The 24,015-nt window shown below is 38.9% G+C and overlaps 1 long non-coding RNA gene and 1 pseudogene across 2 annotated transcripts in view; one reads left to right on the top strand and one right to left on the bottom strand.

Moving 5' to 3' along the window:
- Window positions 1-24,015, bottom strand: part of LOC140529885 (uncharacterized) — a 97,175-nt gene that overhangs the window by 5,688 nt on the left and 67,472 nt on the right. For both annotated transcript variants that reach the window (XR_011975716.1, XR_011975717.1), the window contains 2 exons: window positions 6,718-6,800; window positions 6,443-6,548 (listed from right to left, as the gene is read on the bottom strand). This is a non-coding gene — a long non-coding RNA (uncharacterized lncRNA). The remainder of the gene's footprint in view (window positions 1-6,442; window positions 6,549-6,717; window positions 6,801-24,015) is intronic.
- Window positions 854-1,297, top strand: LOC140522004 (ras-related protein Rab-28 pseudogene; annotated as a pseudogene).

Genomic DNA, 24,015 nt, shown 5'->3' with positions numbered 1-24,015 from the left:
CTGATAATTGTACTGCTTCTAGGTCATCTATTAGCATTTGCTTAGAGGCAGCTCCAGAGCACCAGATTTGGAGGCAGGAAGACCTAAGGACAAAGTCTTTCTAAGACACTTTTACTAGCTGGGTGACCCCAGGCAAGTCAATTTAACTACTACCTGCCTCAATTTCCTTTTCTGTAAAAAGTGAGATATAAATAACACCAACCTCACAAGATTGCTGTGAGGATCCAATGAAGTAAAGCGTGCCATGACTGCTGATGTTGTCTGTCATGGTATACCACAGAAGCCCTTCCTTCCCCTCAGTACAGAGAGATTCCCTAAAGGTGAGAATCTGTTCACATAATAGCAATAATCAAACAGTCCAATGTATTCCCAGGGCAAGTATCTAAAACACCACAGAGACACATCCCAAGACTCTTCCAGTCAGATGACAACCATACACTACTGACCATTTACATTTACCTGGACACAAATAATACTGCCAGAGAAAGCATGGGTGGAGATTATAGGGTCTTGGGCTTGGGAGGGAAAAGTTAGGGACACAGGTGGTATTTTCATCACTGCTATCTATCAAAGGCAAGGGATTCAGAAGAGAAATGGAGATCTGGGAAGTGAAGAGTTGATTAATAAAATGGCATTGGAGATTAGGATTTGGATATCAAAATATAGTAATGGCAGATTGTGGGAAGCATTAGCATGTTATGATCATTGGGACTGAAAACAGCTCTCCTTAGCCATTCCCCTTTTACTCAAGGAAACTTCTGAGAAATAGCCCAATCCAAAATGCCAGATTTCTTTTTGAGAAAGATAACAATGCCAGGGAAACCTGAATCAAGATTGGGATACAGGAGGGCAAACAATCTGAGATGAGATGTTGGATAAATATATCTGTGGAGCACTGGGAGCCTTCTTTCCTTCCAATATTACAAATTATCAAAGTTTTGAGAACAAAGTGAATGAAGAGTCATGAGCCCGGCCACTGGTGGCCTTGGTGGGCAATAAAATTGATTTGGAGCATATGAGCACAGTAAAACCTGATAAACACCTATGGTTTTGCCAGGAAAATGATCTCAGCAGCCATTTTGTCTCAGCCAAGACAGCAGACTCTGTATTCCTGTGTTTTCATAGAGTGGCTGCTGAAATCCTTGGGATCAAATTAAACAAGGCTGAAATTGAACAGTCACCGAGGGCAGTGAAGGCAGATATTGTAAACTACACTCAGGAGCTTTTGTCAATAACTATTAACCCTCCTAGGAGCTCCATGCATGCAGTTCAGGGAACATATTTTTCTTCGAATTGATCAATTTGTCAGTTCATATACCTCTTGTGTGGACGGGCCCATGGATGGCTGAGAGCATTTGTTTTAGAAGTGACCATCTCTTATAGCACATTTGGAAGTTTCCAAAAAGGAAATCAAAACAAAACCAAACCTCATTATGGCTTTGTGTGCAGCAAAGCACATTGGATTAGCAAGGATTAAACAATCTGAAAACAAAATTGCAAATCTATTCTTTAGAATAATGCCACTTTCTTAGAACACTCTGATAGCTAGGTTGCTAACACTTATTGTGTCTTCATGTCTTATTAACCAATGATACCATTGATCGGGAGGCCTATATTTGAAAATCTTCTAATCCTAAATCAGGAGATTTGCCACAACCCTGTCTCATTCTCTGGTCTAAAGCAACATATATCAAAATATAATTCAGAAAGTATTGTCAGAACAAAACAGTTAAACAAATGATTTTTACCCCACTAAAAAATAATTTAATAGTCCTCTCTTTGGGAGAGAGAGAGAAAGAGAAAGCAGTATAATATTTCAAAACTGTATTTAACTGAAAATTCTCATTTAGTGACTGTAACTCTCTGGAACAAAACCTCAAATAATAAACAACTCTCACATGTCTTTGAGAAGCTACCCAACTCCTTGCATTAAAATTCATGTACTTAAAAAATACTCCTCCAGCCTATTTTATTATTGGAAACCCCTTTAGAGGAGACCCCTTCCAGAATCTATTTGCTCTTTATTTAGGCACAATTAAAACAAATGAGACTAGGATAGAGGTTTTTTTTTTTTTTATCTATAAAATAAGGGTCTTAAATTGTTCATATTGTAGTTGGAAACTCACTAAGTAGTGGATATTGATGTTCTGGTTTTCTTGCCGAATCACCATCATTATCCATTGTGTAAAGCTCAGCTTAGATGACTTTATGAATTTTGACGAACATTCACCAGCTGCTCCATGTGACGTTTCTTTTGCAAACTGTTTGCTTAGTGATGTGCTCAGAATGAGTTATGAAGCATTGCCAGATCAGTATTGGATCAGCCCATCCTCAATGTTCAGGTAGTCTTTTTCTCCTTCAAATAAATTACTTAAATGATCTAAATCTTTGGCTCATTGACTCCTTCTGGAGTTAATCTAGGCTCATCTCCAAAATAAAGCTTTGTTATAGCTCATGTCTAGATTTCCCCAAATGTGAGGAACAAGACCCACCTCTCCCCTACTCCTCTCCATGGTGACTCAACGTACAGTATCAGGATTCAATATGACTAAACTTTTATTTTCATCTACTACAAAAAATTCTAAAATGCAAAATATTCACTAAAGCCCATAAACAAATACAGAGGAGGGAGAGTTAATTAAGCATCTGCTGTATGCCAGGCACTGTGCTAAAGCACTTGACAAATATTATTTCATTACATCCTCACCAGAACCCTGGGAGGTAAATACTATTATGATCGTCATTTTATAGTTGAAGAAACCGAAGCAGACAGAGGTTAAGTGACTTATTTAGGGTCACACAGCTACTAAATTTCTGAGGTCAAATTTGAATTCAAGTCTTCCTGAATTCAAACCCAACATTCTATGCAGCATGCCACTTTATGTAAGAAGTGGCAAGTCATGATTTGAAGGAAGCTATGGTTTGTGGGAGGCCAAATTGAGAATTTTGGATGTAGGGATCCACTTGGGCAAATTCACAGAAGTGGAATATTTCTGTGAAATAGCTGGCAGGCTAGTTTGACTGGAATGGAAAGCAGAATAAGGGGAACAATATAATTATAATATAAACACATTAAAATATACATTTTCTCTTGAGTCTTATTTTACATAAGACTTGAAAGGAAAGTAGAAGCCACATTGTAGAGGCTTTTAAATGTGAAGCTGAGATTTTTTGATGTCCTGGAGACAAAGGGGAGACACTTAAGATTTTAGAGTAAGGGTGTCACATCTGCACTTGGGGAAATATCACTTTGGCAGTCGTGTGGAAGAGAAATTTGAGGCAGGGAGACCAATCGTGAAAGAGGCTCATCAAGTCTCCGTTCAGAGCCTCAATCTCATCTATAATATCTCTCATCATTTAGTCACTTGGCTACTCCTGGAAGACCTCCAGGGAAGAGGAAGCCACTACCTCTACTGGGGTAGTTCATTTGACAGCATTTTAATAGCTATTAGGAAATTTTCTCCCCTTTGTTTTGAGCCTTCTTATAACTTTAACCCATTAGTCCTGATTCTGCCCTCTGAGGCAAAAGAAAAAAAAATAGGATTCCTCTTCTATGTGAGTCTTTCAAATATTTGAACATAGCTATCTTATATAGGACTTTGGCAGTCACTTAATCCATCCTGTGCCCAAAGAGAAATCCTGCTACAATATTCCCAAGAAGCAATTGTCTAGACCTTCCTTGAAGACCCTCCATGAAAGGGAAACTCATTAAGTCTCACAGCATTTCACTTATGGATAACTCTGCTTACTAAAGGAAACTCCTCCTGACATCCAACCTAAAGTGGCCCCTTTGTAATAGGCACTCCATTCTTCCTGGTTCTGACCTTTATGGTCAGGTAAAACAAGTCTAATCCCTCTTTCACATTACAGTTTTAAAATAACTTCAAAGTCTTCCTCTTCTTCAGGCTACACATCTGCAGTTCCTTCAACTGATCCTTATAGAATATACACTAAAAGCCCTTTGCCATTCTAACAATCTTCCTTCTAACAATCTTCAGTTTATCAATATCCTTCTTTAATTGTAACTCCCAGAGCAGAATTTATTATTAGGATAGAGTACATACTCACTGTCATCTGCTATTCCTGGAAACTGCCTTGCAATACAGCCCCATGACTCTTTTTGGCTACCATATAACACTGACTCAGACTGAGTTTACAATTCTGTAAAATCTTTGATTTTTTTTCACATAAACTTAACTAACCATAATTCCCCCACTCTGGAGTTTCAAAATTGATTTGTTGAACCAGTGTGGAAGACTTCACATTTATTCATAGTGAATTTTATCTTATTAGATATGGCCACTTTGTACTAGCTTAACAAGACTCCTTTGAATCTCAACACTGTTTTCATTTTTTAATTTATCTCTCCTGGTTTTGTGTCATTGTGTCATACAGATTTTATGTCATTCTGTTGGTAACTTTGTAACCCACATCTCTCTATCTTTTCTACAAGAATAATATGAGATACTTGAAAAACTGTTTTGTTAAAATCTAGGTATATCTAGGTATAGATATATTTATAATATCTAGGTATTTCGTAAAATCTAGGTATATCATCAGGTCATGTACTCTTCTTCAGTTCTGTAGTGCCTCTCCTGATTTCCAGGATATTTGATAAGTCACTGAGAGTGGTGCAGAGGTCATAGCTGTCATTTATTTTAGTACTCAAAGATGTAGTTAATTTCAAAGAAGTGACTTCAATTCAGCAAAGGTTGCTGAGTGTCATCTTACTTAGCTTGGATAGCAACTCCCTGTTAAGGAATTTTGTTTTGTCCTTTCCAGTCTTCTTGATCAAAAAATAAAACAAAACAAAAAACTAGAAGGAAAACAGATATTAGAACCACTTTGTTGTTGTTCTTTTTGTTATCAGCTCTTAAAGTCCCAAACTTCTAATGATTTGTCATAGCTGCTAGAAATAAGAAGATGTACCCTGCCCTGATGAGATCATGCCTTGAATGTTTGCATTCAGTAAGGGACATTGATAAATTGGGAGACATCCAGAAAAGGAAAACCAAGGTGATAGAAGGTCATGTTGTATGATGATTGGTTGAAGGAATTCTAGAACCAGTCAACATTTATTAAGCACCTACTATGTGCCAGGCACAGTGTCAAGTTCCATAGAGATTATTTTGTTATTTTTATTTATATCCCCAGGGTCTAGTGCAAATGTCTGGCATATAGTAGTCAGATATTCAACCAGCATTTATTTAGTATTTACTCTGTTCCATGCATTCTACTAAACATCAAGGATGTAAAGAAGGTGGAGAAGGGAGTAGACTTGTTCTTTTTGACCTCAAAAGTCAAAATAAGAAACAATGGGTAGAAGTTGAAAAGAGGCAAATTTGCCAGGAAAAACTGTAGAATATTTAGACTGACTTAGAGGTGCCTACCTCAGGAAGTAGCAGGCTCCCCCCTCCTTGAAGGTTGAAAGTCAAGGCTGGAAAATCTTTGCTAGGCATGTTATAGCAGGGATTCCTTTGTGCTATGAGCTAGTTCCCTTTCAGTTCAAGAATTCTGTTTTTCTGCATATTGGAGGCTCTTTAGAACTGCTTTGCCCTTCCCTGGGTAATACTCAATGTTTATTCCACAAAAGCTATTCCACATCATGACCACACAATAATGTATATAAAATATTGGTATTAAAAAACATGGTCTTTTGTTTCTGGGAAAAAGTTGGGGTTATTATAGGAGCTTTGAGAGGCGAGAGAAATCTAACCTCAGAGATGGGAAGACATGGTTTCCAATTTTGCCTCTGACATGCTGTTTGTAGGGACCCTAAGCAATACATATAATCTCAATACTGTAGAAAACTCACTTAACTGAAGAGAGGCTCTGACCTTCATTGGAAGAGGTCATCTCACCTGAAAGTTCCCTATATCAATAAAATCAGAGAGCCAGCCTCAATTTCCCTAAAGATGGTCCTGGTGTTTGTTTCTGCGTCCAGCCTGGACTTAATTTTCTTACATAGACCATGACCCCAGGAAAGCCTCTTTGAATACTAGAAGCAAACAAGAAAGGTTGTTTTTTTCCCAAATCTATGGGGATCTACGAGGATCTCTAGTGGGGTCTTAATCTCTCAGGTACCTTTTCTGCCTTCAGTCAAAGAGATACTAGGGCAGGGGCTCTAATCTGAGTTCCATAGTCCCTTCTGATTATTCATAGATAGAATTCAAAAGGTCTGTGAATTTGAATAGAAAAAAACAATTTTATCTATTTTCAATAACCTCTGGTTTCCTCGGGAATTCTATGTATTTTAATTTATGTATTTAAAAACATTTTCCTGAGAAAGGGTCTATAGACTTTACCAGACAGCCCAGGGGGCCATGACATACACTAGACTAAAAACCCCTCATCGGAGGCATTTCTATACCATGTCCAGGCCCCATCCATCCCTGCTCTAGGACCCTCAGGCTAATGTGAACCAGATGACCTATAGACTAACCTCAGACTGGATGTGAAGGGGACCCAAAGGCAGTAAGACATCATAACTCTTAGGCATCCAATATGAATGAGAAACACTCTTTGATGGTGTTAGCTCTCCCCTGCTTCTGAAAGCAAAAATGCAAAAACAAAAACAAATCAGGACCCCAAAGAAGAAACTTCCCCAGAAAAAAAAAGTCCTAACAAATTCTAATTCAATATGAAGGTTAATGGTCTTTCAAAGAGAAAAACAGTGCTTAGTGGAAGCCACCCCACAGTGCCTCTTATTATACTTACAATAAAGAAAGGAGTCTTTAATAACTTCGGTGCAATTGTAGCTCCATAGGTCCAGTCTGATGGCAACTTTCCTGGCCACCGACCTAAATACAATCAAGACCAGCACAAAGACTTGTTTAAAAACATTTTTTTTTTGTTCAGGGACAATCAAGCCTCCACATATTAATGAAAAAAAATATGTCTAATCTCAACTCTCAGGAGGCCATGTTCTTAGTTGTTTTATACAGACTGGATCAAACTTTATCCTTTTACACAAGGCCTAAAGACTTAAGAGAGGTCTGGAAGACTGGTGTCACTGGAATAGGTCACTAGACTTGGGGACTCAAGACCTGGGTCTAAATCTAGCCTCAGCATTTACTAGCTATGTGACCTTGGGCAAATCACTTACCCCTTATGAACCTCAATTTCCTCATCTGTAACATGAAGGTGTTGGACACCATGGCCTCTAATGTCTATCTAAATGGATGCTCCCATGATGACCTATAATAGTGCAAGGATGACCAGCCATGATGTTTCTTTCTTTATCACTATTTTTGGGTTCACTTAGTTTGTGGCTTTCTCAGAACTGCTACCTCTAAAGCAATGTAAAAATATTCAGTGACCTAATGCACACACGTCATACCTGAGGAAATGAACAAATTATGTTTCTGTTTACTTTTCTAGGCCAAAGGTGATGGACCAGTACAGGTGAATTTCACAAAAAAATTCTGAGTTTCATCTCCAGAAGCAAAGCCCGTCATAATAGGGAGAAATAGAAAGTCTTAGGAATGAGTTGGAGAAATCATTTTCACAAATATAAGATGGGATGGGTGATCGTTAGATAACCATTTGTCTATACAAGTTCTGAGACTTTTGCTTTGTCTTGTTTTAGTGGCCCACAAGCTCAAAGTCAAATGTAATCTGACAGCCAAAACATAATGTTGCGTTATGTTAAGTGAGGTTTTGTAGCTAAGATATGGAAGATATGGTACTATTGATGCTGTCCTGATCAGACCACAACTGGAGCATTGTTTTAAATCCTGGACACCACCTTCTAGAAGGACATCCATAAGCTAGAGAACATTCAAAGGAGAACACCAAAAATGAAGATTGTGCTACAACATATGAAAGCCTGTTAAAAAAAACTTGGGTATGTTTGGTGTAGGGAGGAGAAGAGTAGATGAGAGATATTTTCCATTTGCAAGAACATTGTATGGAAGATGTTTGGATTCAGAAAACAGAACTAGTAAAAATAGTTGGGAGGGACAAATTAAGCTTTGGAATCAGGGAAAACTTCCTAACAATTAGAGCTATTCTAAAACGAGGTAATGTGTTTGCAGTTACTGGATGGTCTTTGGACAAAAGCTGAATGACCACTTGTTGGGTAGAAAAGGGCATTCTTGGTTCAGCATGGGTTGGGCTAGATGAGCCCTGAGGTCACCTTCCAACTTGGAAATTATATGACTCTGCGATTCTATGGTATACTGTCCCATGGCACCACACCTCCAACCAAGGTAGGAGGCCTTAATTGAACCAAAAATAATTATCCTGGAGAAGTTAAGGGTACGCAAAACCACCATCGATGTAATTAGTTTTCTAATTAGTTTTCTAAGTGCTCTTCCCTGCTGTGGATATTAGAGGCTACACTGATCTTCAGATGTCAGTATGTTTGAAATAACTCTTTATGTAAGAAAGTGGGCACTTGTTATGTAGGAATGCTCATCCTGGCCATGGTCTTCATGTGGTTTACAAAACCAGCTTTTGGTAAGTTAGTCTCCTTCCGCATCATGTTAACCATTTTGATGACCACAGAAAAAGCAGGCTTAAGTTCAAATAGGAAGGCAGAGGTCATCATTCAGACTTTTCCCGGCAAAGAGCCATCCATCAGGATTTGGAGAATTTCCTGAACCTTGAGAACTGACACAACCCCTTTACGGCAAAAGTAAAGGTGAAACTTTCACTAGAATCAGATACCCATGAAAACATCAATGGCTCCCTCTATGGTAACCTTCCAGACTCTACTCCACTGAAATCTATACTCTTCAAAGCCTGTCTGAATTCTCACTTTCTCTGCCAAGTCTTCCCTATCTATGCCAAATAGAAGGGATAAGCACCTCCCAAGACTATCTTGTCATTTGTGCCACTGATGTGGCACTTAACCAACAACACAGGCTCATTTAATATATGGTTGCTTATATAGGAAGGGATACAAGAAAACTGACTCTGGGCTCAGAGGGCCTGGGTTCAAATCTTACCTTTCATGCTAACTACCCGTGTAGACAGAAAATATGGCACATGATCTAAGGATCGGGCCTTCATTGGCCAGTCTCCCCATTCTGCACAAAATGAGCTCTATCACATAAATGACTATCTAGGTTCTGCTTGAAGACCTCTTAGGAGAGGGAACTCACCACCTCTTAGGGTCACTCATTGCATTTTTGGACAGCTTTAATTAGGACATTTTTCTTGTTATCAAGCCCAAATGACTTCTTGAAACTCCTACCCCTGGTTCTGTCCTGTGGGGCCAAACAGAAATCCTCCATGTAATCTTTCAAATTCTTGAAAACTTGAAAATCTTTCAAATACTTGAAAACAACTTCTATATCCCAAGTCTCCTTATTAGGCTAAACATGACCAGTTCCTTCATCAAATCCCTACCTAAAATGAACAAAAGGCCCTTTACAATCCTGGATGTGCTCCTCCTCCAACATCAACACTGGCCCCAAAGATTTCATGTACAATCAGCTCTTCCTTGTTGATAAGAACCTGGTCCATGATGGACCTTCCTCTGCCTTGCAAAGAATGAAATCATCATTAATATAAGATATGTCAGGAATTTCTTTGTTCTTCCTTCACACACACACACACACACACACACACACACACACACACACACACACACACACACACACACACACACACCTTGAGAAGATGTCTATATAGATGAAGTCCCCTGTAGTTTTAATGCCATGTCTCTGGGTCAAGTTTGTGATTTGTTTCCCTAATTCCTTGTCTAATTCCTCCTCTTGCTTATGGTGCTCTGTAATTAAGTTCCATTCCAGTATGGAATGTGTTTCTCTCTCCATTACGAATCCTCAACCTCAGGTTCTTCACTATTATTCCCTCCCCTCTGGTTTCTGGATTTCCCCATGAATATCTGTTCTTAATATTAAATGATACTCTACTGCCCCTGCTATTGATTCTGCCCCTTTTGCAGTAGGGAGTGAGGGCACAATGAATGCACTTACTCATTGGATCTATGACAATGCAGTGTGAGACAATAACATAAATTTCTTTCCTGATTTACTGAATAATTTTTCAGTGAAGTTCTATGATATCATGTTGAGGCTTGATCATTATCCATGATATTATAGAATAATATGAGGCCCATATATAATAATATACATACACATATACACACACTAGGTTATTTAGATAATATTTTCAAAGAGGACCAATAGTGGACCATCATGGTGCGATGATGTGGGTGTGAATTGTATTAAAGTGAGGCAGAGCTGCACAGTCATCAACCTCACTGTCTCTTCCTAAATCATTGAAGTCCAGAGGCAAGGACAAAAGTCAAGGCAAATGGTAAGGATAACAACAGTACCTATTTCATAGGGATGTTGTGAGGATTACATGAAATAATATTTGTAAGGCACTTAACACAGAGCCTGGCATATAGTCAGCACTATATAAATGTTAGCTATTATTAAGATTATCATCATCATTGTTATTATGTTCATTCTACTGTACCATACACAAGTGTCTGAAGAATTTCCCCAGTGGAATGGATGGATGAGAACAATTTGTAATATATAACTCATAACAATATATAATGAGGCAGTACTTTCAGAAAGTCTATACTTGGGGATAAATGTTTGTGTCAGCCCTAGAGAACTGAAAGAATTTCCTTTTAATTGGCTGAGCAAGATTTCCAAAAAGGTGAAGCCATTATCTCATGTTCTTTCATTTGATGGACTTCAGGATATGGATAGTTCTCATGTGGAGATTTTAATCAGAATCCAGGAACTGTCACAACATTCAGAAAGCCTGAGTTTCACATTTATTATTTGGAGGTGCGCTTTAGTGGCCCAAAAGTAATGAAGAAATGATGTAACTCCACCCTGTTCCATGGGGACATTTTCCAGTCCTCCAAACCCAGGTCTTGGAAGTAAGATGCTTCCCCATAGAAACTTCTATTTTGAAATAGCAATTGAGGAAGAATGAAAAGGGGTCACAGTGGCTCCCTTTCATCATCTTTTATAATAATTCTTCTTGGATAGACAGAGATAGTATGTCATTAAGGACAGAATTTATTCTCAGTGTCATGAACCTCTTTTCTGTCAATGCTATAACTTATCTTGACACCATTTTAAAACAATCTAGATCAGTCCCCTCTTCAACATGACTTTTTAAAAATCCCAATGAAAGGAGGAATGACAGAACCAAGGAATTCCTTCTACATGATTAAAAATTATCACAAAATCTTAGAATTAGAAGGCAGCTCAGATGCTCTTTAGTCCAACCTATTTCTTCACAAGAATCCCCCAAACACTGTTGTTGTTGTTGTTGCATGGCTCAAAGAGGACCAATGATATCACATTGACTTGCAAGTGAATTGAATTTAAGTGAAGCAGAGCTGAGCAAAGTCTTCATCCCCTCTTATCTTCCAGAGTCCATCAGTCTAATAGCAAGCTGACTAGCAATAACCCAGCTCCCCCAAAACATATGGAAAAAGTGATTGTTTGGTTTTTTCTTTGAATTCAAGACCTCCAGTGAAGGAGAATTCACTACCAATGAATCAACCACCATTTGTTAAGTACTCATTGTGTACGAGGTACTGTCCTAAGTGCTAGAGACACAAAGACAAAAGTGAGGCAGTCCTAGACTTACAGGAACATATTTTCTAATGACATTCTACCTCCCATGCAGTCAACAATAGTCAACAAGCACTTATTACACATTTACCATATGCTAGGCACTTTGCTAAGTACTGGGGATACCAAAAAAAAAAAACAAAAACAAAAAAAACAGTAAACAAACCCTGTCCCTGCCCTTAAGGACCATAGATTCTAATGACAGTTTATTCCACTTTTAGCTAACTCTAATTGCTAGGAATTTTTTTGTTTTCCTCTTTGTAACCTCTGTGCATTCCTCAGAATCATTTCCCCCTGGGGCCAAGTGGAATGGGCCCTATCTCTCTTCCCATTGAGTGCCCTTTAATTTTGATATGATGAGCTATGTCATGATTTTTCAGGACAACAGGAAGGAGACTGAGTACTGACAAGGGGCCCAAGGATACATTTGATTCTACATTCTTCAATGGAGGTAGGTTCAGTCATTTCAACTCCATAATCCCCATTAAATAAAGAAACTTGGTACCCTTATTGAGCTGTGATTAAGACCATCCACAGTATGCTTCATTTGTAAATTATCACTGTTCCTTCAGTGTTGGGGGTGAAAGCTCAATTCCATGTGGACAGTCTCGGGCGGGTAAAGGTGGGAACTTCTAAATCTTAGAGTTCTCATGAGGCCCCCCAGAAAACAGCAGGGAATCGAGGAGTGAGACCGAGCTATCTCGTGTATTTCCGCCTCTTCCCGTGAGAAACGTGATGGGAGGAGCATCCCCCTCGAGACTGTCCCGGATCTGGGCACACCTATTGTTATCTAACAGGCACGGTATTCAGGTGCAAACGATACGGCAGGAGAGCTTAAGTAGGGTCAGGAAAGCCCGAAGGCGCTCTTAGCGCTGAGGGGCCCTTACAGGACAGAGGGCTCCGTTTTCCCTCTCTTCGCTCTCCCCTCCCCCTCTCTCCCCACTTACACTTCTGCTTCCAATCTCTTATTATAAGATCTTTGCCTCCTTGGGAGATTTTCTCTCTCCCTCCTAAGGAAGAGCTTCCCCTGCACATGTAACCGAGACCCTGAATAAAGCCTAATCCTTGTTCGACTCCGGAAAGTCTCTTCTCTCATACGTTTATCCGGTTTGGCCAACCGAAGACCTGCGATAGAGGTAAGGTAAGACTCGGGTAGCCCTCAGGCCTCTAGGCCTGGCACTTCAGTATTCTCAGCTTTCTAGAAATAGGTAGAATCAAGGAGAGCTCAATAGATAATCACTGTATCTTCAAGAGCTAAATGGACTCATTCTCCCTGCATTGTAGGTAATGCTGCTCCCTCCTCACCTCCAATTCTTGGATTCCATAAAGGCTCAGCTTAAATATCTTCTACAAAGGCCTTCTACAAAAGGCCTTCCCTGACTCCCCCACTTGTTAGTAACCCCTCCATCTTCCAATTATTTTGTAGATAGCTTGCATGTATGTGGGTATATGTCATCTCCTCCCCAGCCCCAGTAGAACAGACCCCTCCTTGGGGTCAAGGACTGTTTCATTTTGAGTTTTGCATCCCTAAGACCCACATGGTTCCTGAGCTCCTGTAGGTTCTTAGTAAATCCTTGTTGAATTGAAATTAAATTAAATACTTCAACTCTAGGTCTATTGAGAATTTTCCCTCTTTCCTGGAAAGAGTCAATTGTTTATTTTGGGCCAATGTCACTGTGCTTTTAAAACAGTTTTGTAAAGCATGGCAGTGTCAAGCCTTTAAAAGAGGATTGAATAGAACTGCATTTAAATATGCCAAGTTAGCACAGAACTCTGTTGGTGGTATTGAGAACAGAATTACCAAAATTATGAAAAGAAAAATAATTTCAAGAGCAATCTTATCTAAAAAGTTGGACTAGAACTAGGAACCACTTCCTTTTCCTCATCTTTGATCATATAACAGGATTCCACAGTCATTATCATCAACAAATGTTTGTTAACCACTTCCTGAACACTGGACTAAGCACAGGGAATATAAAGAGGTGCCAGCCCAGATTTTGTCTACAATGAATTTTCCATCTATTTGTTGATACAGGACAGGTTTTCAAAACATAAAAAACAATACAAGAAACATGTATTAAGTGTCCAACAAGTAGGACAGAGAGAGCTGCTATGCAATTTCAGAAAAAGGAGAGATCCCTAGGAACTGGGGGGATGGAAGCCTTAAAGGATCCACAGCACCACAGAGTATGAGTGTTAAAAGGGAATTTGGTGGCCATCGGGCTCAGCATGTAGATTAAAGAAATTCCCATATGGCATATCTGAGATGTGGTCATCTAGCCTCAACCTGAAGCCTTCCCAAAAGGGAAAAAATACCAGCTTTCAGGGCAGCCCATTGTACTTTTGGGCAGCCCTAGAGGGTAGGAAAGTTTTTTCTCTATATCAAACCTAAATTTTCACCTTTCTTACTTCTACCCATCATTCTTGCTTCAGTCCTCTTGAGTTAAACAGAACAAGTCTAATCTCTCTTACAAATGCCAGCCCTTTAAATACTTAAACACAACTATTATATGCCAACTATGTCTTCTCTTCTCTGTTAAACATGCTCAATTCCTTCACCCTCTCCTTATATGACATGAACTCAATACTCCATTATCCTGGTTGTCTTTTTCTGGATATTCTTTAGTCTATCAATCTCTTTCATAAATAGTGACACCCAGAACTGAATACAACCTTTTAGATAAGGTCTGAGAAAGGCAGTGTAAAGAGAGACTTGCTTGATTGCTTCATAGGAGCTATATCTCTCAATATAGCCTCAAGTTATGTTAGATTTTTTTTGGTTGCCACATCACTAATATTGAGTTTATAGTTCATTAAACCTCCCAAATCTTGGTAAAAAAATGCTTTCTACTACACTTGCCTGAATTTGGGGAGTTGACAAATTGGTTGGGACTCATAGAAACTTATAGAGAAGATGAGGAAGGCATTTACAGCAGCAGTAATTTTCTGAGCAATGACATAAAGACAGAAATGCCCATGGTTTCCTTGATGAGGAACCAGAAGACCATTTTGGTTGGAGCAAAGTGCCTCGTAGGGGAATGCTGAATCAAATATTCAAAAAGCTGGGTTGGAGAGACTTTAAAGTCAAACTAATTTCTGAGGAAGGGTTAACAATGGATCAGACTTTGAGGAATATTTCACAAGATAGTAACCAATGAAGTTCCTGCATCTGGTCAAAGAAAAAAATAATTCTGAAGTGCTCTTCAATAATATACACAGAGATTCAGATAGGGATAAGTTTTACAGAGGGAAGAAATGATGTGATATTTGCATGTGTTGGGAAAGAGGGATTGGCCAAATTAACTATTAATTCTATGTGCAGAAGAGGAGTGAGCTTCAAGCTCTGCATCACAGGAGAAGTGGGATCAGGGTAGAAGGTGAATTCCACTAATGTGAGAATTCCACTAATGTGAGACCTTGGTCAAGTCACTTAATATTTCTAGGCCTCAGTTGACTTATCTATAAAATAAAGGCAGTTGGACAAGATGGTCTCTAAAGTCCTTTATGACTGTAAATGTATGTACCTCTATGATTTTCAGTCCAGAGGTGAAGGGGGATTGAATCTATATTTGCTAGCCCAAGTTATGTGGACTCAATAAAGTATCTCAGTAAATCCAAGTTTTTTCTACACTGCTGCTGATCTCAAAGGACAATAGAATAAGATTTAAGAAGCAACATAGAGAGCTTAAAGTTGACCCTGAAGACAATGGAGAACCACTGCAAGTTTGTGTTGTTGTTGTTTTAATAAAAGGTTGATGTCTGGTAAGCAATAATTAGGAAGATTAGTCTGAAAGAGAGACAGTGGACTCAAGAAGAGTAGCCAGGAAGTTATTTCAGTTACCCTGGATCAAAGAAATGAACTAGACTAGGGTGGTGGGTAAGGGAATAGAGATGGAAAAAAGGATATTGAAGGAAGAAAACATGAACGGAATCAACCATGGTAGAGGTAGGGGAAGGATATGCTAAAAACTGGAGGGAAAACAAGGGCTTCAGAGGGGAATGATCTACTGGGATGAGAAGAGCTCAGAAAGCAACTATACAAGGCAGGTCAGGCAACGTAGATCAAATACAGTTACTTGGAACTTTGAATTGCGCTGAAAGCACATTGATGTCAAAGTCGTGAGACCCAGGTTTTACTCTTACCATCATTATGTCATTCTATGATCTAAGACAGGTCATCTCACTTCTGTCTGCCATGTTTTCCTCATCTGTAAAATGTCAGGATTGAACTAGATGATGCTTAAGATCTCTAATAGTTATATTGAATGATTCCTAACTTCTATGGTGCATTCTCATTTATTAAGATCTCCTGTATCTCAAATTGCTTTCCATCCCATAGTTTGAATAAAGCAAGCTTTTGTGCCCAATTCTCCAGTATCTGTAAACATAGAATTGATGAAGGAGAGTTGGGGAAGAAATGGAGACATTGTGTAAAAAGCAGAAGAGCATTTCAGCAAGGGAGAGAGGATATCTCTGGTTGGTGACATCCTAGTAAGAGAAGACCCAGAAATCTTAGAATCAAGTGGAATGTTCAGGTGGTGAACAATGGGTCTTTGAATTCCATTGCATTACAGGGTTGCTGAGAAAAAAACTTCATGAAGGCTGCCTTTTCCTTTTAGTCAATTGAAAATAGATCTTATAACAGAATTTCACAGCTGATTGGTCTCAGAAGTCAATTAGTCCCACTCATAATGGCTCAAGAATTCCTCCTATAACGTAAACAATGTAACTCCTTCCCCAGGAAAAGGTCATGAAGACTTGGTGAAGTGGAAAGATCAGTGCCTGGAATTCCCCAGGCTTTACTCTGCTTCCCCATGTTTCCTCTGCCAAGTTTTAAGGAACTGGGGGGACTCAGAAGGTGGGGAGAGACAAGATGACATGGGACAGCAGACTGGGAAGGGTGGGACTCCTGGAATCCAGTCCACAGCACTCGCCCAGGAAAAATCCCATTCCCCACCCCTTTAATTTGTGTGATCACTTCACTTCTCATTTTCCCTCTGACTTGAAGGTTGGATATAAGTTGAGTGAGTGAGGATGGGAGAAAGGCTGATCTTCCTGGCCATAATCATTGTGGCCTGCAAATGAAAGTCCATTCCTTTAAATGTTTAATTTGCATTCCAATACTCTGTGAAATTGCTATGAAGTAGATGGTTTGGAATAGACAGAATGGAACGGCAACTCTAATAGCAAAAGTGATTTTTCCTCAGCTCAAGCTGAGGCGGAGGGTGGGAGGGGAAGCTAAAAAAAGAGGATTTTTATAGTATTAAAAGTTGCTGAGATACTCATATCCCAGACTGCTTGTGAACCAAGAGAGAGAGTTTTAATTTGGAAAATAAGACAATAGTGGGAGGAAGAAGCTGGTGTGTTTATTCAGGTAAACATATTCTGCATAAAATAACTAGCCAGTCCTACCACTATACCAATAAGTGGTGAGGTCCTCCTCTTGGGCACCTCCAGTGAAGAAGAACCTGTTCCCTTTGAAGTCAGCTTTCTAGAAGAGAAGAACCCTAAGAGGACCAATGGCATCATGATGTGATGGGTGATGTCTTAACTCATGCATGAATTGGATTTAAGTGAGGCAGAGCTGCACACAAGTCATCAGCCTCACTTTCTCTTCCAGAGACATTGAAGTTCAGTGGCAAGACAAAAGTCAGAATGTCTGGCGATGGCCCAGGAAGGAGTGGGTGACCTTGGTGTCTTTGATGTCTGACCAAGATCTAAGCAACCACCCTTTCTGCTTGGAGAAATCTTCATATGCTTGGTTTTCTGACCAAAACAGAGATGATTGGTATTTACATTTACTTTAGGCAATCAGAGCCCAACTAATGACCAAGTGGGGCTTGTCCTGGGACCTACTGTTGGCCAATCAATGAAAGCCAGTGTGATGTGAGTTTAAGGCATGGTCCTTAAGAAAGAAATCTAGCCTGTAAACCCCGAAGATTCTTGTGAGATTTCTGAAGGGAAGAGAAAAAAAGGAAGGAAGGAAGGAAGGAAGGAAGGAAGGAAGGAAGGAAGGAAGGAAGGAAGGAAGGAAGGAAGGAAGGAAGGAAGGAAGGAAGGAAGAGCTGTACTGCCCAACTGGCCATTTCTAGTTGGGTCTCCAGTGGGGCAGCTCCTACTACTCACAGAGGGTCTTGTTTATCCAGAAACCCTGAGAGGTTTCCCATTTCAGATTGTATTTTTCTTTTGAGTAGGTAAAAGTGGCCATTCTCTGCCTCATTTCTTACCTAGCCTTAATCACTGATTGGGTGTTGCCTCTGTCAGATTGAGACCTGTAAAAAACCTCAGCTTAAAAGACCAAGGTCTTCCACTTCATTTGGAGCCATCTCCAGTCATCCTGGTCTATATCTGGCCCCTGAACTCAAATGGCTCTGGAGGAAAAAGTGAGGTTGGGGACCTTGCACTGCCTCTCTCACTTAAATCCAATTCTCTTGCATGTCATGGCATCCCCTCTTCAAGAATGAAGGACAACAACAACCACCTCACACGCTTGGGGTAGATAACCCCTTAACTCATAAATGGGTTTGAGGTCTGTAGGTTACCCTTAATCTGGTTTAACCCATCTGCCAAGACAGTTTTACCAAGGGTGTGGCTGCCACTTAAACCTTTTACTAAGTTCTGGCCACCATGTATCTCAATTCAGCCTATGATTTTATTCACTTTTTGCCTGCTGTCACACTTTTGACTTATGCTGAGCAGACAGTAGTCTTCTTTTATTAAAACTGGTATATGGGGACAATTAGGTGGTACAGTGGATAGAACCCTGGGCCTGGAGTCAAGAGAGCCTGGGTTCAAATCTGGCCTCAGATATTTACTAACTGTATCACCGTGGGTAAGTCACTTAACCCTGATAGTCTCCCCCCAAAATAATAAAATTAAATTGATGTATGAAAATGAATTTGGTTAATATTCTTTAGTATTTCTCTCAAAGCAACTCTCAAAACTTTATGGTTCTAAAAAACAGAATGTTAATTAGCATGTATTGCTTCTTGAACTTTGCTTACTACAAATGGAGTCCAATCCTTTTTCCTCTCATCTGTCATTTTCTCTTCAGTATAATTTCCTCTATTCATCCTTAATTACAGAAGTGAGTATAACTCTTTAAATGCAGGGATGATTCCTAGCCTTCATAGCTGCCTTGACCTGACAATTGTGGAGATACTGGACTTTTGTGACACAAATCTGTTTCTCTTGTCTTCAATCTATCAATAAAGATTTTTCTTTCCAGATGATGAAGTTAGTTTCAAATGCACCAATGTCAGTCTATGGAGAAAGAAAAAGAAAAACCAGATACTATTCTATCAAAACTTTCACTCTATTTTGGAAGGGAGTTACAAAGGATGGAGTGTATGAATTCAAAGTTGAGGAATCAGTTGGACTAAAAATCAAGAGATCTAGACTTTAACCTCACATCCAACCTTGACTCAATGAGGAATCTTAGGTAAGTCACATAATCCTCATTTTTATCAACATTGGTTTAGAGCATCTGTAAGATCTTATAGTTTTCCCATTTGTCAATTGGCAGAATTTCAGGGGAAACAGTATGATTCCTCTTTCTCACTCTCTTTTAAACTTTTGTTGCTTTTTGTACACCCAGAATGCTCCTGTTATTTCACTGGAAAGTAAGGGAAGTCAAGAGTCAGAGTAAGAGATTCCAGACAAGAAACCCTTTAAGTAGCCTGACCCGGGCTGATCCCTGCCTTCAGTTGGAAACTGGGCCAAGCGACTTAGCCAGGCATGCCAATGTCTTGCAAGGACAAGAGAGCTGCTGTACTCATCTCTTGTTGCCAGAGGATATTCATAGAAAGTATATTTGAGTTTCAACTCTCATGTAACGTGAGCTTATCTTGCTATTATTGCTTTATACTAAGACCTTCATGGCTGGGGTTGTGGTGGAAAGAAAGGACAGGGTATCACATATCACTATCCATTCCAGAGTGCCTGGAGACCCTCATATGGGGACATTGGGGATAGTTAAGGGAGAAGTGGGAATGATAATATTAATGATAATGAAAGTAACAAAACAGTAACTAATAACCAAATGAGTGAGAAAGGATAAACTAAGGAAACTATATTAAGTTCCAGGATTATCATTGAACTGAGAAAAAAGAATCCAAGAATTAATTTAAAAAATATTTGTTAATTGAAAGTAGAGGAAAACACTAATTTGCTTCCCTAAGCAATGGAGCCCTCATTCTGTTTCACAAATAGTGATGCTCAGCTTGTCACTTTCAATTCTTGACCACATTTGCTGTTACACGGAACTTGTGATCCAAAGAACTTTCAGGACAAAGTTTTGTCCCTATTTCTAACAGATTATTTTGAGCATAAGTCATATCCACCAGAGAAAAACAATAACAAACCACAAACTTAAAAATTGTTCTTTCTTTTCAGACTCATTTTTCACCTATCAATCTATCATGGAAAAGCTTTAGTGCTCCCAAGCTCATCGGATTATAAGATTTAGAGCTGAAAGGAACCTCAGTGAACATGCAATTCAACAACCTCATTTTACAGATGTGGTTGTACCAAAACAATTCCAAAACCTTCAGACAATTCAATGGAAAAAACCAACAGCCAAACTAATTTTTGTGGTGTTTTTTAGTTATTTCCATTAAGAGATAAATGACCATCTCAACTTACCCCTCCTTAATAAACTCTAGTGATTTCATATTACTTCAAAAATCAAATATTATTCTGAAGTTAAATATTTTAAGCTCTTTTCAGCTCAGCACCTTCTTATCTTTCTAGACTTCTCCCAGATCACTCCACTCCACTAGCTCAATGGTCCAGTCATTCTGACCTACTGCCTTTTCTAACATTTACAACATTCTCATCTCCCATCTCCACACCTTTGCACAGGCTACTCTCCTCTCCAAACCTAGAAGGCTCTCCTTGCTACATCTTCCTATCAGTTTTCATGCCTTCTTTCAAGAGTCAAATCAAATGCTACCTTGTCCAGAAGGTTGTTTCCAATCCCCTTAGTTGACAGTATAACTCTACTGTAACCCATTGGAGCTCTTTCTCTAAGGCTACCTTTCGTGATTCTGTATGTATCTGTCTCCTCCAGCAGAATGTAAACTTTCAATTCATAAAACACACAAAAAACACGGGAGGAAAAGGAAGTTCAGAAGGAGACACTGACAATATTGGAATTTCTGTGTTAAATTTGTTATATATTTTTTAAAAGCTGTAGATAAATAAGATTCATCCTTGTAGCTTAATTGAAAAAATAAGCTATAGATAACTGAGATTCATCTTTGCAGTTTAATTGGGAAAAAAAGGAGTATTAACTTTTGGAGGGTACTATGTTGATTGTTCTGTGTTATTTCCACTACTTAGCATAGTACCTGATAAATAGTAAACTTTTAATAAGTGCTTGCTTAATAAATGAATACGTGAGTGAATGAATGAGTGAAGTAGCCCCCAGGCTAAGCCTGAAGGAAACTTGTTTGGACTAGGGCTGTCACTATCATGGTTTCAGTTCCATAAATAGCTAATTAAGCTAAGCCTGTCTAAGCACTGTAAAAAAAAATGCTATTCAACATGACTCCTTAGCTTCCCATGAAGAAACCTTCTTTCAGAAGTACCCTTAGGTTATCTATGTTCTATGATATTTAACAATAATTTGTTGTTAAACCTCAATCCCTAGACTCTCCAAATTTTTTCTGCCATATTATAACTAATCATTTCTTCATAAGTATACCCATATATCCAACTAGGGTTGAACCCAGATCTCTGAGAAGGGAAAGAAAAGTAAGCATTGAATGAATGGTTCTCTTTATTTTCCCATGAAACCCACAAGAAATGAATCATGGACTTGATCCAAATGTAAAGATTATTTAGGCATAATTTTAAAAGGATATTCAAACCAATAGCCAAGAATTTGTTAGAAAAGTGACAGCAAAAGAGTGATGCACACCTTGTGTTTGAAGAGAGATGTCCACGCTTGGAGCGAACTGTTTGTCCCTAGTTTAAAAAAAAAAATCAAGCAAGGAACCATAGGAAAGAAAATCTTTACTTTCATTCATAAATGCCTCCTGGCACCTAGAATTCAGAATTTAGTATGTACCATCACCATGAGGGGACCCACCTTACTACTATTATTGTTTTATATCGGTTAATTTTGTGTCTTCACTCTCTCCATTGCCTCCACTGGGTTTCAGAAAGAGACCAACAAAAAGTAGTTCTCCAGTCACAGGTTTTCATATGATGTGTTTTAAATGGGGAGTTAGAATTATGCTGTCATTAAAAGTCTACTTTTCACTTCATATGAGTTTTGGGAAATGCACAGAGAACCAAGAATCCAATGTTCATTTGAATTTCCCCTTAAAGAGTATGGGTCCAAAGACAGCCAGATATTCAGCTATAGGGATGAAGAGATAATACAGAAAAAAAAGCAATTTGGTGTGGATAGATCAACCAGCAAGTTCAAGGGGACTGGACCCTTAGAAAAGTGAACACTCTCAAATTGAGATATTTCAAGCATAGTGCAAAGTATCTCATAGTATAATGGAAGATGTGGATTGTAATTCTGCCTCAGATACTAATTAGCTGTGTCACTGTGGGCTAGTCACTCAGCCTCACTCTGCCTCAGTTTTCTCATCTATAAAATACTTTCTTAGATTCTTTGTAGCTCTCTCTTAATCTATGGCTTTATTGGTCCACTTCTAGGGAAAAGATGTGATTTTGAGGTACTAAACCAAAAAGGTTATCTTGAATGTCATTGGATAACTCATTTGTTTCTTTGTTTTTCATGTCTCTTAGATGTCTTTAGCCCAGTCCGAGGTCATTTAAGTGTTTGTATAGGCAGACTTCCTTTAAGCTCAGCCTGAAGGCTAGTCCATTGACTGAAACAACAGGTCCACCGTAATAATGAATATTTTGACTGTCATGGTTTTTCCCAAGTGAAATTGATTGAATTGTCTGTTATGGATTTGTGGTGGTACAACCACATCTGTGAAATGAACAATATGTTCTCTACAGTCCTGTCCAGCTCTAAATCTTATAGTACAAAGAAGCCGTGAGCATCAACGCTTGTCCATGATATATTGATCGATGACATTGATAAATGAGCTAGAAAGGAAGGACAATTTTAAAGTCTATGGTTGTTTTTCTTTTCTCCAGTGAATAGAGCTTATGCTCAAAGCATTCTGTTTGAAATAGGCCTACAAGTTTATCAGGGAAGGTCTTTAGATCACATGGGTCCTATATAATAAGATCTGCTTTTAGATGTCACTAGTTACAAGTTAAAAGAGTGTGATGAGGACTGAGGGCTCATTAGTGAGAAGACAAATTTATTCATTCATTCAATAAGTCTTTAGTGATTCCATGATCCTTTTTGCTCAGCTCAGTAATAACCCTGGAGTTCAATAAAGGCTTTGTAATTTTGCATTCTTTAGGATTTTTTAAATATATCATTATTGTTATTAATAATATTTCCTCTTCTCCCTTAACTGACACATTTCCTTAATGTCCTTATGAGAATACTGAACACTCTGATATATACATGAATAGATAAACTGTGATATACTTCTCTGTTCCTCCTCGCCTGTATGGGCATAAATTGGAGAGCAGGGAAGACTGCAAAAGATCATCTAAAACTAGGAATTTATTTTTTCCATATCATGAAGGCCTTGAGGATAAGACATTAACAGCAAGGTAAGATCACCTACCATGAGGAATGAAACCTAAATATACTTTGATTTTTTGTAAATACCTTTTGGCAACAAGAACAGGATCTCACAACTTGATGGTACCTGAGGGAGGATGGTACCTTTTACTATCTAACCTGACAAGTTTCCAAGAGAAGCTAGGACTCAGTTTAACAAAGTCCACCCAAGGGTGTCTGCCAATGACAATCTCCTGTTCTTCTCTCTGCCTCTAATGGAATAACAAGAGAAGTCTGGGAATGCAAGAAACTATGAAAGAACAGGAGGGAGGGGGATGCCAGGTACTTCCTCTGAAATCCTTCTTGGCAATATATGGGAAGGTACAAAGTAATCCTTCCCATTCTGAGATTTTATAAAATATGGCCTGACCCTAAAGAAAAATTATAGTCTATCCCAAGAACAAGGACACATATTAATGTATTTATTTCATAACGTGGTTTGGAGATAGAAATGGCCCATAGTCCTAGCCTGTAAAAATCTTTCCAAGATAATAATCAACATTTAGCACATCAGCTTTTCCTCCCATCTTTGTGCTGAACATTTAAAACCTTTAACAACCTGGCTCCAACCTCCTTTCCAGATTTATTACACCCTATGCCCCTTCATGTTTTGTTCTAGAGACAAACTGGTCTTCTCACTGTTCTTCACACAAGACACTCTGTATTCCACTATTGTATAGGCAATCTCCCATACCTGCAAAGTCCTCCCTCCTCACCTCAGTCTTAGAAGCCCTAGTTTCTTTCACAGCTCATCTCAAGTGCTACCTT

The sequence above is a fragment of the Notamacropus eugenii genome, chromosome 2 (genome assembly GCF_028372415.1).
Source record: "Notamacropus eugenii isolate mMacEug1 chromosome 2, mMacEug1.pri_v2, whole genome shotgun sequence".
In the NCBI taxonomy this organism is placed as follows: Eukaryota; Metazoa; Chordata; class Mammalia; order Diprotodontia; family Macropodidae; genus Notamacropus; species Notamacropus eugenii.
The sequence above is the reverse complement of the archived record's forward strand: the minus strand, read 5'-3'. Positions and strand labels throughout refer to the sequence as shown.